The sequence below is a fragment of the Danio rerio genome, chromosome 18 (genome assembly GCF_052040795.2).
Source record: "Danio rerio strain M-AB ecotype USA chromosome 18, GRCz13ab, whole genome shotgun sequence".
Taxonomy (NCBI): domain Eukaryota; kingdom Metazoa; phylum Chordata; class Actinopteri; order Cypriniformes; family Danionidae; genus Danio; species Danio rerio.
The window spans coordinates 40,819,185-40,832,500 of record NC_141038.1 but is presented as its reverse complement, the minus strand read 5'-3'; the positions used below and the strand labels follow the sequence as shown (position 1 = coordinate 40,832,500).

General features: G+C 41.3%; 2 long non-coding RNA genes across 2 annotated transcripts; one reads left to right on the top strand and one right to left on the bottom strand.

The window, feature by feature from the left end:
* Nucleotides 1-1,012: 1,012 nt before the first annotated feature.
* On the top strand, nucleotides 1,013-2,539 carry LOC147839791 (uncharacterized). The gene is made up of 3 exons (XR_015515511.1): nucleotides 1,013-1,231; nucleotides 1,480-1,514; nucleotides 2,403-2,539. It is a non-coding gene; the product is annotated as an uncharacterized LOC147839791 (long non-coding RNA).
* On the bottom strand, nucleotides 2,227-5,860 carry LOC147839790 (uncharacterized). Its single transcript, XR_015515510.1, has 3 exons — nucleotides 5,642-5,860; nucleotides 2,874-2,947; nucleotides 2,227-2,761 (listed from the first exon to the last, which is right to left on the bottom strand). It is a non-coding gene; the product is annotated as an uncharacterized LOC147839790 (long non-coding RNA).
* Between the last annotated feature and the right edge of the window lie 7,456 nt (nucleotides 5,861-13,316).

Here is a 13,316-nt window from a genome sequence, read left to right as displayed (position 1 = left end):
AATGTGGAAAAAGTGAAGTGCTGTGAATACCTGAAAAAAAGGAAACAAAACATGCTTGTGTATTTATTTGAATGCAGTCTTTTAGTATGAAAAACAAATCTATAGTATAGCTCTTTTAATTGAATCTAACTGCAATTGTAAAGAAAAGTTGTTCTTGCAGAGCTTTTGTCAAAAAAAATCTTAAAATGAGGAAGAATTTTATAGAAAAGGCATTTATTTTCAGAAATAAGTCTAAGTTCCCTTTAGGGAACTCTACGCTGCGTCTCTTTAGGAGACACAATGGGATACCTATGAAGGTATTTTTGGTGCAAAACTCCCAAACAGCTGTAAAAGTGTAATTTGTAGTTGTAAAAAATAGCCACACATGTGTATCAGTAAATTTGTACTCGCAGAGCAAATTTGCAAATGTGTATCAGTAAATTTGTACTCGCAGAGCAAATTTGCAAATGTATATCAGTAAATTTGTACTCGCAGAGCAAATTTGCAAATGTGTAGGTATTTTTTGTCTCCAACAAACACAACGCAACATTTACACCTGCACAAATCCTTCAGTACAGGTGCACAAATCCCATCGGACGAATCACAAATGCAGAAACTCATCCGCTCATGTTCTTTGCTACTATTGTTTCAGTGAATATGGTGCAAAACACATTCACACACCTGCATCCAGAAATGTGAAGTCACAGACAAAACTTGCACATCCGTAGATTAGAATGTGTATCCGCACAAAGAGAGCTGAATGTGTGTAGAATGTTTGATTATTTTTTTTCTAAGCACGAACACAAATATGTTCCTGCAACTGCTCAAATCTGCCGCTACGAGTCTCAAGCGCTGTTTTTCACTTGCAAATCTACGTTTCGCTCTCTCGCTCTTCTGCACCATACATCACTGTGACATTTGGTGCAAAAGTGACTTGTGTATCTGCCAACCAAAACGTGGGCTCTCAGAGAAATTCAGCCAATAGGGGATGGGGCGTGACGTCACCGCTCTAGCGCTGCGGAGGCTGAACTTCGAAACCGAAACCCCCTTTGCGAGATTCGCTGCATCTATACCTGATTTGCGTTCAAAAATGCCTGCTTAATTATTTCACAGTAGGAGCAAACATGCCTTAAGAAAAGGAGTACGTTTAAACTTTAGTAACCATAAAAAGTACGCCAGGTGGATGCCTTTCTACTCCAGGAAGCCGCAGCCTACGGCCTGAAGGAGGAAGAGGACGCGGTCAGTTTGAAATGTGAGTATTAAACCAAAGACAGTTCTTTGTGTTAAATTTGTATTTGTTGAGCAACTGTACAGTGCACTGTAGAATTGCTGAGGGTGTAAAGAGGCTTTAAATTATAGTCTATTTTATTTCGCTGTAGAGTACAGTACAGAAACTAAAAAAACATATTTTACATTTGCTATTTATTATAAGTCATTGTATTTTCAAACAGTGATTACATCAGCTTTCTGATTGCTGGTGTGTGTGTGCTTTTTCTGCAGAGCTGAATCGATGACATCCTGAAAGCAGCAATACAGTTAAGATACGTTTTCATTGCTTCGTTTTTTAAAACCACTTATAGTTGTACAGTTTGATGTTAGTTTAAATATAACTATGTTAGTGATCAGTATTCATACTTAGGATAACAATTCTTGTTTTACGAAACGTAACGTGGCTTGCTTGCCCTAATGTCATGTTTGGTATTCATTTTTATCACATAATACGATTAAACTATTTAATTCATAGGCTATATTTATTTTAGAAAAATGGCAGACCAGGGTGCATCCAATGCATTGAGGTGAAGTTGGTTTTATAGTTGCACATTCTGACTTTCTCCTTAATAATATAATTTCAGAAAAAGATTTTCAAACTCTATATAGGAAAATCATATTAGCAGCCAATGACTTTCAAAATACAGCACTGTCCACAGTCAATTAAATATTAGTGCTAATGTTGTTTTAAAGTCATTCAGACCAAATATTTAAAGTACCATGGTAAACAATATACAAACCATTAAAATGTTTAAATGTGCAAATATAAAACCATCTTTACCTTAATAACTAATGCTACCATGTTTTATTATTCATTTTACACTCCAAAAAAATGTATATTTACTTAACATTTTTACCAAGAATCTATTGCTAGTAATGATAAATGTGGACAATTAACTAAGTAAATCTACTAGTAGTCACTGGGCAATGCATCTTATTTTCTTACATTTCTGTTAAACAATGGAAATGCATACAATATTGAAAGTATTATCATTATTTATTGAAAACAAACAGAAACATAATTATATTATTAAAAGAATGAATATGAGTAATCATGACAAATAAATACAAGTCAACAACACATGAAACCAAGCTTTATTCTAACAGTGATGTATTACAGACAGAAGCCCATGTTTTGCTGTATCTCCACACAGATGATCAGAGGGACTTCGCCATCATCACATCCCTCATTGCTGCAGTCCGACTGAAACAGGACGGTGATGCATGGCAGTCCATGCCCGAGATACGGATGATTGAAGAGACCACAGCAACATCTGGTCCAGATGAGGACACAAGGGCATGTGGACTGATGCAGGGTCTTGTTCAGTTCACTATAGGAGAACAGGAGTGGCTAAACTCAGTCCAGAACTGCTGCTGTCTTGCAGAGTTTAGTTGAAGTTGACTCTAAACTCTGCAGGACACCAGCCGACCAGAACTGAGTTTGGGCACCCCTGCATTACAGCATTTCCAAGATGCTGCTGTGGACTTCTTTACCCTCACCACACACACCAATCTGCAGATATTTCAGATCATACAAAACATAAAAAAACATTCAAAAAACAATGTTGTTTTACTGCACAATGTGTCATTTGATTTCTGTAGTGCTAGTCATAAAATTATCCTACCTCTTATTTTGGATTCTTTTTTCCTCAAATGTGTTAGTTCCCTTGTCTACAGGTCCAGCTCCATCACAACAGCTCTGCAGAAAAAGTACACACACACAACAGCAATCAGAAAGCTGATGTAATCACTGTTTGAAAATACAATAACTAATAATAAATAGCAAATGTAAAATATGTTTTTTTAGTTTCTGTACTGTACTCAATAAAAGCCTCCCTGTAACATTGAGACTAGAATAAATCACCTCTGTGATCAGGCCCGGCTCCAGCTTGGAACTTTAGGTTGGGCCAAGTGACATTTTGGGTTGGCCAACAAAAATAAACAAATTATATATATATAAACAATTATTTTAAAGGTAATAAAATAATTTATAGTATTCTCTGTCATTTTAATAAAGCAAACTAACTTTTATTTTAAAACTAGTATTTGTACTGCAGATTATATTTATGTCAGTGTTTGCTTGCTTAAGTGATGTTTGCCAAGTTTTGCAAGAAAACTCCAGAAAAACATGTTGCTCTCCATGAACTATATGGGTAATTCTGTAGTTGCAGGTACATTTAGTGACCAAGCCATCCTTTTTTCAGCTTTTAAAAAATTGTTACATTACATTGCTACATTTTTAAATATTTATAAAATGTGTTCATCATTTTCAAAGATCATATTACCAAAAATCACGATTTCTTGATTTACGAATTAGTTAGTGCATTTTTCCATCATGCAAAAATATTTTATTTTGCTTTTCTTTAAAAAAAAAAATTTACCAATATTTTAATTTTAAATGTTTAAACTGTAAACTGTCAATGCTATTATTATCACAATTACAAAAGGAAAACTTAATATTTCATTAATCACATATTTTACAAATAAAAAATATTTTAATCCTGATTTCATTAGTATCATGTGATCTTTGCAGTTATAGCAAGTAGAAGGTTTTGCTAAAAAGTTGTAAAACTAAATTACTGTCAATTCAGTTTAAATTTAGTAACTATACATTACGATTTTTTTCTTTTTATTATTAATTATTATTTCTAAATATTACTAAAATCATCCATGACAGAGTTGACAAACAATATAAAACTTTTTATTCCCTAAAATTAAAACATTTAATCATTTGTTCAGCAAAAGCTGAATTATAAAAATTAAATATTTTAACTTTAGTGTTGGAATTTACAACTTTAAGATGATACCTTTAAAAAATGTCAACATTCCATACTATTTTCTATATTTTGTGATTTAAAAAAAATCTTAATGTTATTTGTATTATTTAATGCACCAGAGCCAATATGGACATTAGTATTTTTTTATAACTAACAAATTTTTGAATAGCAGATTTTCTTTGCATATTAGCTTACTTATTAGTTATAGCTAATACAGTATCATTTATAGCCTATCAAAAAAAAAAACCTGAATTTATTTCGCATATAACATGTTTTAATCGACACACACATGGCGTTTCATGTGCTTTATCATAGCGCTCTGTGTGTGTGCGTCGACCTGCTCCCTGAAACATCTTGAATTATCAAGATTTATTCTATTATTGAATTTTGACTTTTTAATATTGTATTGCACTATTGTATTGTTGAGCACAGCAGTGAACAGTAACAGTTTAAGATATCTTGTGTTTGATTTTTACGTTTTTCCCTCAGTTAAAAAGTCCAATAACAGAGAGATCACATACGATAATTTACGAGATTTAAAGGGGAAAAATGACAACACGTCAATCGATAGCAAGTTACACGGCTTTCGTATTTAATTAATCGAGTCAGTGATATTGAAATTAGTTCAGTTACTAACATCTCCAAATTTACAGATGAGGTACACACAGCAGCGGGAGTCAAGAGAAGAACGCGCATTTAGAGAGAGCAAATCGAAAGCAAGATTATGTGTGGATATGTGTCGAAATATTGATGTTTTTGACACAAACTGCAACAAAGTGCTTTGCACTGGTGTTTGAATTGTGTATGTTGCACTTTGCACGAACTTTACTACTGAAACTGCCTGTGATCTGTCCGTTTCTGTGTTAAATAAATATTTGCTCTATCCGTGAGAAAAATGCTATAATGTTTAAGCGGGCCCAATACATCTCCTGATTATCCCACAGTGCTGTTTAACTGTTAGTGTTCTTTAAGACTTTCTATTGTATGAATTACGACTGCATGAACTGATATTAAAGGGAGGTGCATATGTTAATGCGCGTTCAGACGCGTGATGCGCACAGAAATCTGCGCTCTATGCTGAATTAGTTTCTCTTTCATCTTTTGCAGCCTGAATTGATTAAAATTATTAAAACAGAATACTTTAATCAAGATTGTAAATGAGTCTGGCTTGCCAAAACGTGTTTTTTTTTAAGCTCACGCGGTCACAATTCCTCAAGTGATCAACTATACTGATGCACAGATTAAACAATGACTCTTTATTCTCATTTAGTAAGATTACATGTATCTAATTGAAACAGTATTGGCAACAGTCAATTGACAGCAGATTCTACATCTGCACAAATACATCACTCACTCAGATGTCTGTTTTGTCTTGTGATCTGCAATACTTCACATTTTTCTGTCAGACATTTGATAATAATCTTTTTTTACCTTTGAAACGTTACTTTATATGTGCTGACTGGAGACCGTAACAATACACAATCAACATTTACAGCTAAATAAAATAGACTATAATTTAAAGCCTCTTTACACCCTCAGCAATTCTACAGTGCACTGTACAGTTGCTCAACAAATACAAATTTAACACAAAGAACTGTCTTTGGTTTAATACTCACATTTCAAACTGACCGCGTCCTCTTCCTCCTTCAGGCCGTAGGCTGCGGCTTCCTGGAGTAGAAAGGCATCCACCTGGCGTACTTTTTATGGTTACTAAAGTTTAAACGTACTCCTTTTCTTAAGGCATGTTTGCTCCTACTGTGAAATAATTAAGCAGGCATTTTTGAACGCAAATCAGGTATAGATGCAGCGAATCTCGCAAAGGGGGTTTCGGTTTCGAAGTTCAGCCTCCGCAGCGCTAGAGCGGTGACGTCACGCCCCATCCCCTATTGGCTGAATTTCTCTGAGAGCCCACGTTTTGGTTGGCAGATACACAAGTCACTTTTGCACCAAATGTCACAGTGATGTATGGTGCAGAAGAGCGAGAGAGCGAAACGTAGATTTGCAAGTGAAAAACAGCGCTTGAGACTCGTAGCGGCAGATTTGAGCAGTTGCAGGAACATATTTGTGTTCGTGCTTAGAAAAAAAATAATCAAACATTCTACACACATTCAGCTCTCTTTGTGCGGATACACATTCTAATCTACGGATGTGCAAGTTTTGTCTGTGACTTCACATTTCTGGATGCAGGTGTGTGAATGTGTTTTGCACCATATTCACTGAAACAATAGTAGCAAAGAACATGAGCGGATGAGTTTCTGCATTTGTGATTCGTCCGATGGGATTTGTGCACCTGTACTGAAGGATTTGTGCAGATGTAAATGTTGCGTTGTGTTAGTTGGAGACAAAAAATACCTACACATTTGCAAATTTGCTCTGCGAGTACAAATTTACTGATACACATTTGCAAATTTGCTCTGCGAGTACAAATTTACTGATACACATTTGCAAATTTGCTCTGCGAGTACAAATTTACTGATACACATGTGTGGCTATTTTTTACAACTACAAATTACACTTTTACAGCTGTTTGGGAGTTTTGCACCAAAAATACCTTCATAGATACCATCCCTCTCTTATAACCTTCTGAAGCACAGGTGTAATCAATCCAATGTAATTGGCGGGACGCAACGTGCGCGTGGCGTCAGACCGAAGGTATAAAAGCCCCACACTCACAGTGAACTTCAGCTTTTTCTCTCTTCACTCTGCGAATGAGTTCGTTGATTTTGAAGCACTCACATCACTGATAAGGCACTACAAAAACCATTTAAACTGAATCAAAGCACACACTTTCAGTTTCTATTTAAAAACTAGCAAAATGGAAAAGACATTTAGATCATGTGTACCTCCATGTCCTCGTTTCCTCACAGAACAGGACACATGATTTGTGTGTGCAGTGCCTCGGTAAGGAGCACGCACAGTCAGCAATTGAGGGGGGTGGCTGTGTGCATTGCGATTCACTTCCTGGTCGAGTGCTGCGAAGTCGCCGCGCTGTTTGATAAAGAGCCGGCGGCAGGTGTGCCTCGCGGCACTGGTCCCGCCCGTGCTGAGGCTGAGCGGCGATTAATGTCGTGGGGATCGCAGCTCGATCTGGCAGAGGGGATGGAGACAAGCTCGAGGGCTTCTCCTCCTCCTTCTACTGTGAGATCGAGGTCCAGTCAGCGCGAGCTGGAAGCCCGTTCATCGGCTTCTTCCTCTCGCGCTGATGGGCGGCTGCTCCGCCTCCCGGCTTCTGAGGGAGTCAAGAGTATGGAGGGTCTTCGGGGCCAAAATGACATTCCCCCATTATGCCCCGAATATGATGAGCTGGCAGAGGTCCTGGCCAATGTAACAGCTAAATATAATATTAACTGGGAAGAAGAGAGGCAGGAAGTGCGCAAAAAAGCTGGTTTGTGTGATGAACGCATCCTGCCATCACGAGACGGGCCTCTGAGGGGGGGGTCTTCCATTTAACAAAGATCTCCAAAAAGAGATAATTTACACTTGGAAAAATCCATACACTGCCCATGTTATAAGCCAGCAGGGATCAATATATTCAGCCGTTGCTGGTCTGAATGAGCACAGATGCCGCACAATGCTGAAAATGGAGGAGCATTTAGCGCGTCATTTGCTACCTCAGGCATCGTCGGCGAAGACCCCCGCCTTGCCGTCAAAACCAGTAAAATTAACATCAATGTTAGTCGGCAAGGTATATGCGGCAGCAGGCGAGTCTGTTGGGTGTCTGCACACAATGTCACTTTTGCAGGCATACCAGGCGGACCTGCTGAAGGAAGCCCTTGATAATGATGGGGCGGGGCCCGATACAGTAAGAGAAGTACTTTGGGCCTTGGACCTGTCTCTCCGTGCCACCAAAGAAATAGCTAGATCTTTAGGCCGCTCTATGGCGGCCATGGTGGTAACGGAGAGACATTTATGGCTGAATCAAGCGGACATCAAGGAGGAAGATAAACAAGTTTTTCTTGATACTCTCATTTCGCCCGCGGGTTTGTTCGGCGACTCTGTAGATCGGGTCGCCAAATCATTTGAGCGGCTTCCTTCGACCAAAAGGGCATCCTTGTGGGGCTATGCAACGGGACCAGCCCCAGCCGTCAACCAGCTCATCTGCCCGGTATAGAGCCGAGCAAAAAGAGTGTGGCTTCCCGTCAGCCCCCAAAAAGGAAATGGGGTGGGAAACGCTCTCAAGAGGCAAAGATGGTCACATACGGTGGTCCGAGGACCATCGTTGTGAAACGGTCTGGGCCTCAGAAGAAGTCCTAGCACTGGGACTTCTTCGGGCAGCCCCCAACGAGGAGCAAAGGCTACCTCCTCGTTGCCCACAGGGGGTCTATCCACCAACCCTCCCACTGTTGGTGCCTCAGGGCGTGGAGACCCTCGGCGATATCCACAAACGTTTCATCCCAAAAGTGGTGACGTTAGTGGACTCGCCCCCTCTACTGAGGGTCCAAGAGCAGTTAAATCAAGGGCCTCCTGTGGTGAGTTCGCCTCAGTGCCTCAGAGTTAGCTACTCAGGGGAACATAGAGACCAGTCTCGAGAGACTGGTACCCCTGCAGAAATTTTTGGCAGAGTGGAAACGGCAGCCGAATGTTTCGCAGTGGGTCCTGCTTACCATAGAGAAGGGCTACAGAATTCAGTTTGCTTCACGCCCCTCTCGCTTCAACGGGGTGCTCCATACCCTAGTGAAGCCAGAGCAGGCTCTAGTGATAGAACAACAAATAGAATCTCTTCTGAGGAAGAGAGCCATAGAACAGATCCTTCCTCTAGACATCGAGTCAGGGTTTTACAGCCGTTACTTCATCGTTCTAAAGAAAGATGGAGAGCTGCGTCCGATATTAGATCTAAGAAAGCTAAATCGCTCCGTACAAACACTGAAGTTCAAAATGTTGACTATCAGCACCATCGTGTCACAAATACAGTCCGAGGACTGGTTTGTCACGATAGATCTGAAGGACGCATACTTCCACATATCCATCCTTCCAAGTCACAGGAAGTTCCTCAGATTCGCCTTCGGGGGCAAGGATTATCAGTACAGGGTTCTTCTGTTCGGCCTAGCACTCTCATCCCGCACATTTACCAAAGTCGTCGACGTGGCTTTGGCTCCGCTGCGGCTACAAGGGATTCGAATTCTCAATTACCTTGACGATTGGCTCATTCTAGCCCGATCGTGGGAGTTAGCGGTTCAACATCGAGGTGTTGTTCTCGCTCACATAGAGAAATTGGGGTTGCGGCTAAACCAAAAGAAAAGTGTGCTTGTGCCAGCCCAGACGACCACTTTTTTAGGTGTGCTATGGGACTCCACGACGATGTTTGCGTGTCTGTCCCCCACCCGAATCGAGTCGAGTCGGGCAGCCGCAAAGAGGATCAGACTGGGCCAAGCCATCACAGTCAAACAGTTCCAGAAGCTGTTGGGTCTACTAGCGGCAGCCTCCAACATAATCCCATTGGGTCTGCTACACATGAGACCATTACAGTGGTGGCTCAAAACCAGGGGGTTTTCCCCGAGGGGAAATCCGGTCCGCACAATCAAAGCATCGAGGCGTTGCCTATGAGCGTTATCGATATGAAAAAAGCCCTGGTTTCTGTCCCAGGGCCCTACACTAGGAGTAATATCTCTGCGCCTGGCTCTGACATCAGATGCCTCACGCAAAGGCTGGGGAGCGACCCTGAGGGGCCTTCCCGCATCGGGACAGTGGAGGGACCATCATCTCCACATGCATATCAACTGCTTGGAGATGTTAGCAGTGTTTCAGGCTCTAAGGCACTTCTTCCCTCAAGTGAGAGGTCACCATGTGTTAGTGAAGACCGACAACACATCGGTGGTCTCTAACATCAACCATCAAGGGGGTTTGAATTTGCGCCCTCTGTGCAGGTTGGCGAATCAAATCCATCTGTGGGCTCAGGGGAGGCTGTTCTCTCTGAAGGTAGCTTACATCCCAGGTCCGATGAATGTGGGAGCGGACCTCCTGTTGAGACAGGGGTTGGAGCCTGGGGGATGGCGACTACACCCAAAAGTGGTGGCGGCCATTTGGCAGAGAATCGGCAGAGCCGACGTCGATCTATTTGCCTGTCAGAAAACAACACATTGCCTATTGTGGTTCTCCCAAACAAATCCAGCCCCTTTGGGGCTGGATGCCATGGTGCAGATGTGGCCGAGGCTTCGTCTGTACGCTTTTCCCCCAATCGCTCTGCTCCAGGGAGTCCTGGTGAGGTTCCGTCCAGGGAGGTACAACCTATTGCTGGTAGCCCCTTATTGGCCCACACGAGTGTGGTTCTCGGACCTAGTGTCTCTCCTCGATGGTCTCCCATGGGAGATTTCCGTCCAGAGAGACCTCCTGTCCCAGGAGGAGGGAATGATAGTACACCCCCGCCCGGACCTCTGGAAACTGTGGGTGTGGCCTCTGAGGGGGCCCACCTTGTAGATCTTGGTTTGTCAACTGAGGTTGTTCAAACCATACTAAGCTCCAGCGCTCCCTCCACGAGGAGACTGTACGCCACCAAGTGGAAACTTTTTACTTCGTGGTGTACAGACTACCACCTGGATCCAGCCCACTGCCCTGCGGGGTCAGTGCTGCAATTTCTCCAGGAGCATTTTGAATTCGGTTTGACTCCGTCAACGCTTAAAGGTTATGTTGCGGCATTGTCCGCATACCTTACTGATGGTCTTGGCCCTCTGGTGGTCAGATTCCTCCGTGGAACGAGGAGGTTGAGGCCTGCCTGCGCCAATAGGTTTCCTACTTGGGATTTGTCGATAGTGCTTGAGGGCCTGTCGTCAGCCCCCTTTGAACCAATTGAGGATGTGTCAGAAAAGTTTCTGACCCTTAAAACGTTTTTTTTTTTTTGTTGTTGTTGGCCATTACATCCATCAAAAGAGTAGGAGATTTACAAGCATTGTCTGTAGCTCCCTCTTGTCTGGAATTCTCACCTGGTATGGTGAGAGCATTTCTGTACCCCAGAGCAGGGTACGTTCCTAAGGTCCCCACTGAGGTGGTGCGACCTACTGTGCTGCAGGCCTTTAATCCTCCACCTTTTATGACGCCAGATCAGGAGTGCTTAAATCTGCTTTGCCCAGTGCGGGCCCTAGATGCATACGTACATCGTACGTCTGCTTGGCGTACAACACAACAGTTGTTTGTTTTGTATGGCTCACCCAAAATTGGGGCGCCAGCATCTAAGCAGTCTCTGAGCCGGTGGATAGTCGAGGCTATTTCACTAGCATATGAAGCCCTGCATCGGCCTCTACCTGAGGCGATCAGGGCTCACTCAACCAGGAGTATGGCGGCTTCGAAAGACTTTCGTTCTGGCCAGTCCCTGACTGGCATCTGCAATGCAGCTGGGTGGTCTACCCAAAATACCTATGTAAGGTTTTATCAGTTGGACCTGGACCCTACTCCGGGTTCCAGTGTCCTAGCAATATAGGTGACTCATCCTCGGCATGTAAAACTATGGCGTGTTTGGGATAGCGTTCCCATTGTGTCTCCTAAAGAGACGCAGCGTAGAGTTCCCGAAAGGGAACGCGTCAGGTTACGAATGTAACCATAGTTCCCTAAGGGAACGAGACGCTGCGTCGCGTTGCCATACTTTTTCATACCTGGTGCGCTCCGTTCGAGAGGTATAAGCTATAGTTCACTGTGAGTGTGGGGCTTTTATACCTTCGGTCTGATGCCACACGCACGTTGCGTCCCGCCAATTACATTGGATTGATTACACCTGTGCTTCAGAAGGTTATAAGAGAGGGATGGTATCCCATTGTGTCTCCTAAAGAGACGCAGCGTCTTGTTACCTTAGGGAACCATGGTTACATTCTTAACCTGATGCGTTTTCCATTGGGGTAAATAAAATAATCTTGTGTTAATTTTGAAATAATAATTTCTTTACTAGTCTAGAAAATGCTTATTGGTTTAAGAATTTTAATTAATATATTTGTATTACAACCAAGACAAAAAAAAAAAGATTTTTTAATTTAATTACTATTATTATTATTATTTAATTTTGTTTGATTTAATATTATTATTATTATTATTATTATTATTATTATTATTATTTTGAAGTGCTTTAAACATTGTATGATGTGGAGGCGGCATAAGTGCTTTTTGCTAAGAGCTCTGACAGACTGTCCATAAAATGAAGAATAGATAAGTCAGTGACTTTATATGACCCGACACCCGCGGTTTCTAAACAGGAAGAAGCAAAGATGTCCTTCAAATCATCATTCAGATCAGATTTGCAGTACTCTTTTCAATCTACAGTCATTTCAAGCAAGTTTTGCCAAAAGGTGAAAGGTGATGTTGCCGTGTTTAGTCACAGAACTGTTCTGTGAAAGCCTACGCTGCACATGTCTGCTCATTTTTAAGCCTTTAGCAATGGCCTGTTCATATTTCATGGTCACGTCTGATGTCAGTCCTGACTTGGCTCTCATGTAAAATCCTTTCAGCTGTTTTTCTTTGAAGGCCCATCAGCAGGGACCTCGATTAAAATCCTGATAATACCTCTTAATGCTGCCTTTCTGTCCCATGAGCAAGCTGTTCTCACTTTTCAAAGATTAGAATGGACAGCAACCGAGAGCCCAATTCACCAAAAGATATTCAACACTTCAGAGCCTTATTTAATCAGTGTCACTAACCACGATTAAAATGTGGATAAAAGAAAGTGCCCTTGTAGATATTGCTCTTCTGCTGAGTACTACGTGCAGAGATGCACACCTGTATTTATGCTGAAAACATGGCATTTGTGCTTGTGCGTGTGTATGCGTGTTTATCACAGAGGGACTTGAAGATGCTGACTGGTGCATAATGGCTACAGAATATGCTGATGTGGTGTAATTATACGCAATTACAAATTACTGAAATGAAAAACTATATTATCTCTGCTCTGGTTAATTCATCAGTTTAAATGCCAATATGCATTTCTCATTATATCCATTTAGACAGAACATGATGATCTTACTGTTCTGTTTAAAACTAATTGAATTGTGCCTCTTTCTCTTTTCATCAGTGTTTAACCTGTGAGGAGTTGTTGAATGACATGTTTTGCTGAATGACATGTTTTGCTGAATGACCAATCGCCCCAGAGATTCAAATTAGCACATCACAAGCTTATTTAAATATTTATTTATTTGATTTTACAAAAGAATTTCAATCTTTAGTCCCGTCAAAACAAACTGATAATGAATGTTTATTTATAATATTGTTTTTCTGATAAGTTTTGGTCTTTTAATATGCTTTTAAACATCTACAGATGACGTCAAAATTATTATTACCCTTTCATATTTTTTTCTTCTTTTGTAAATATTTCCCAAA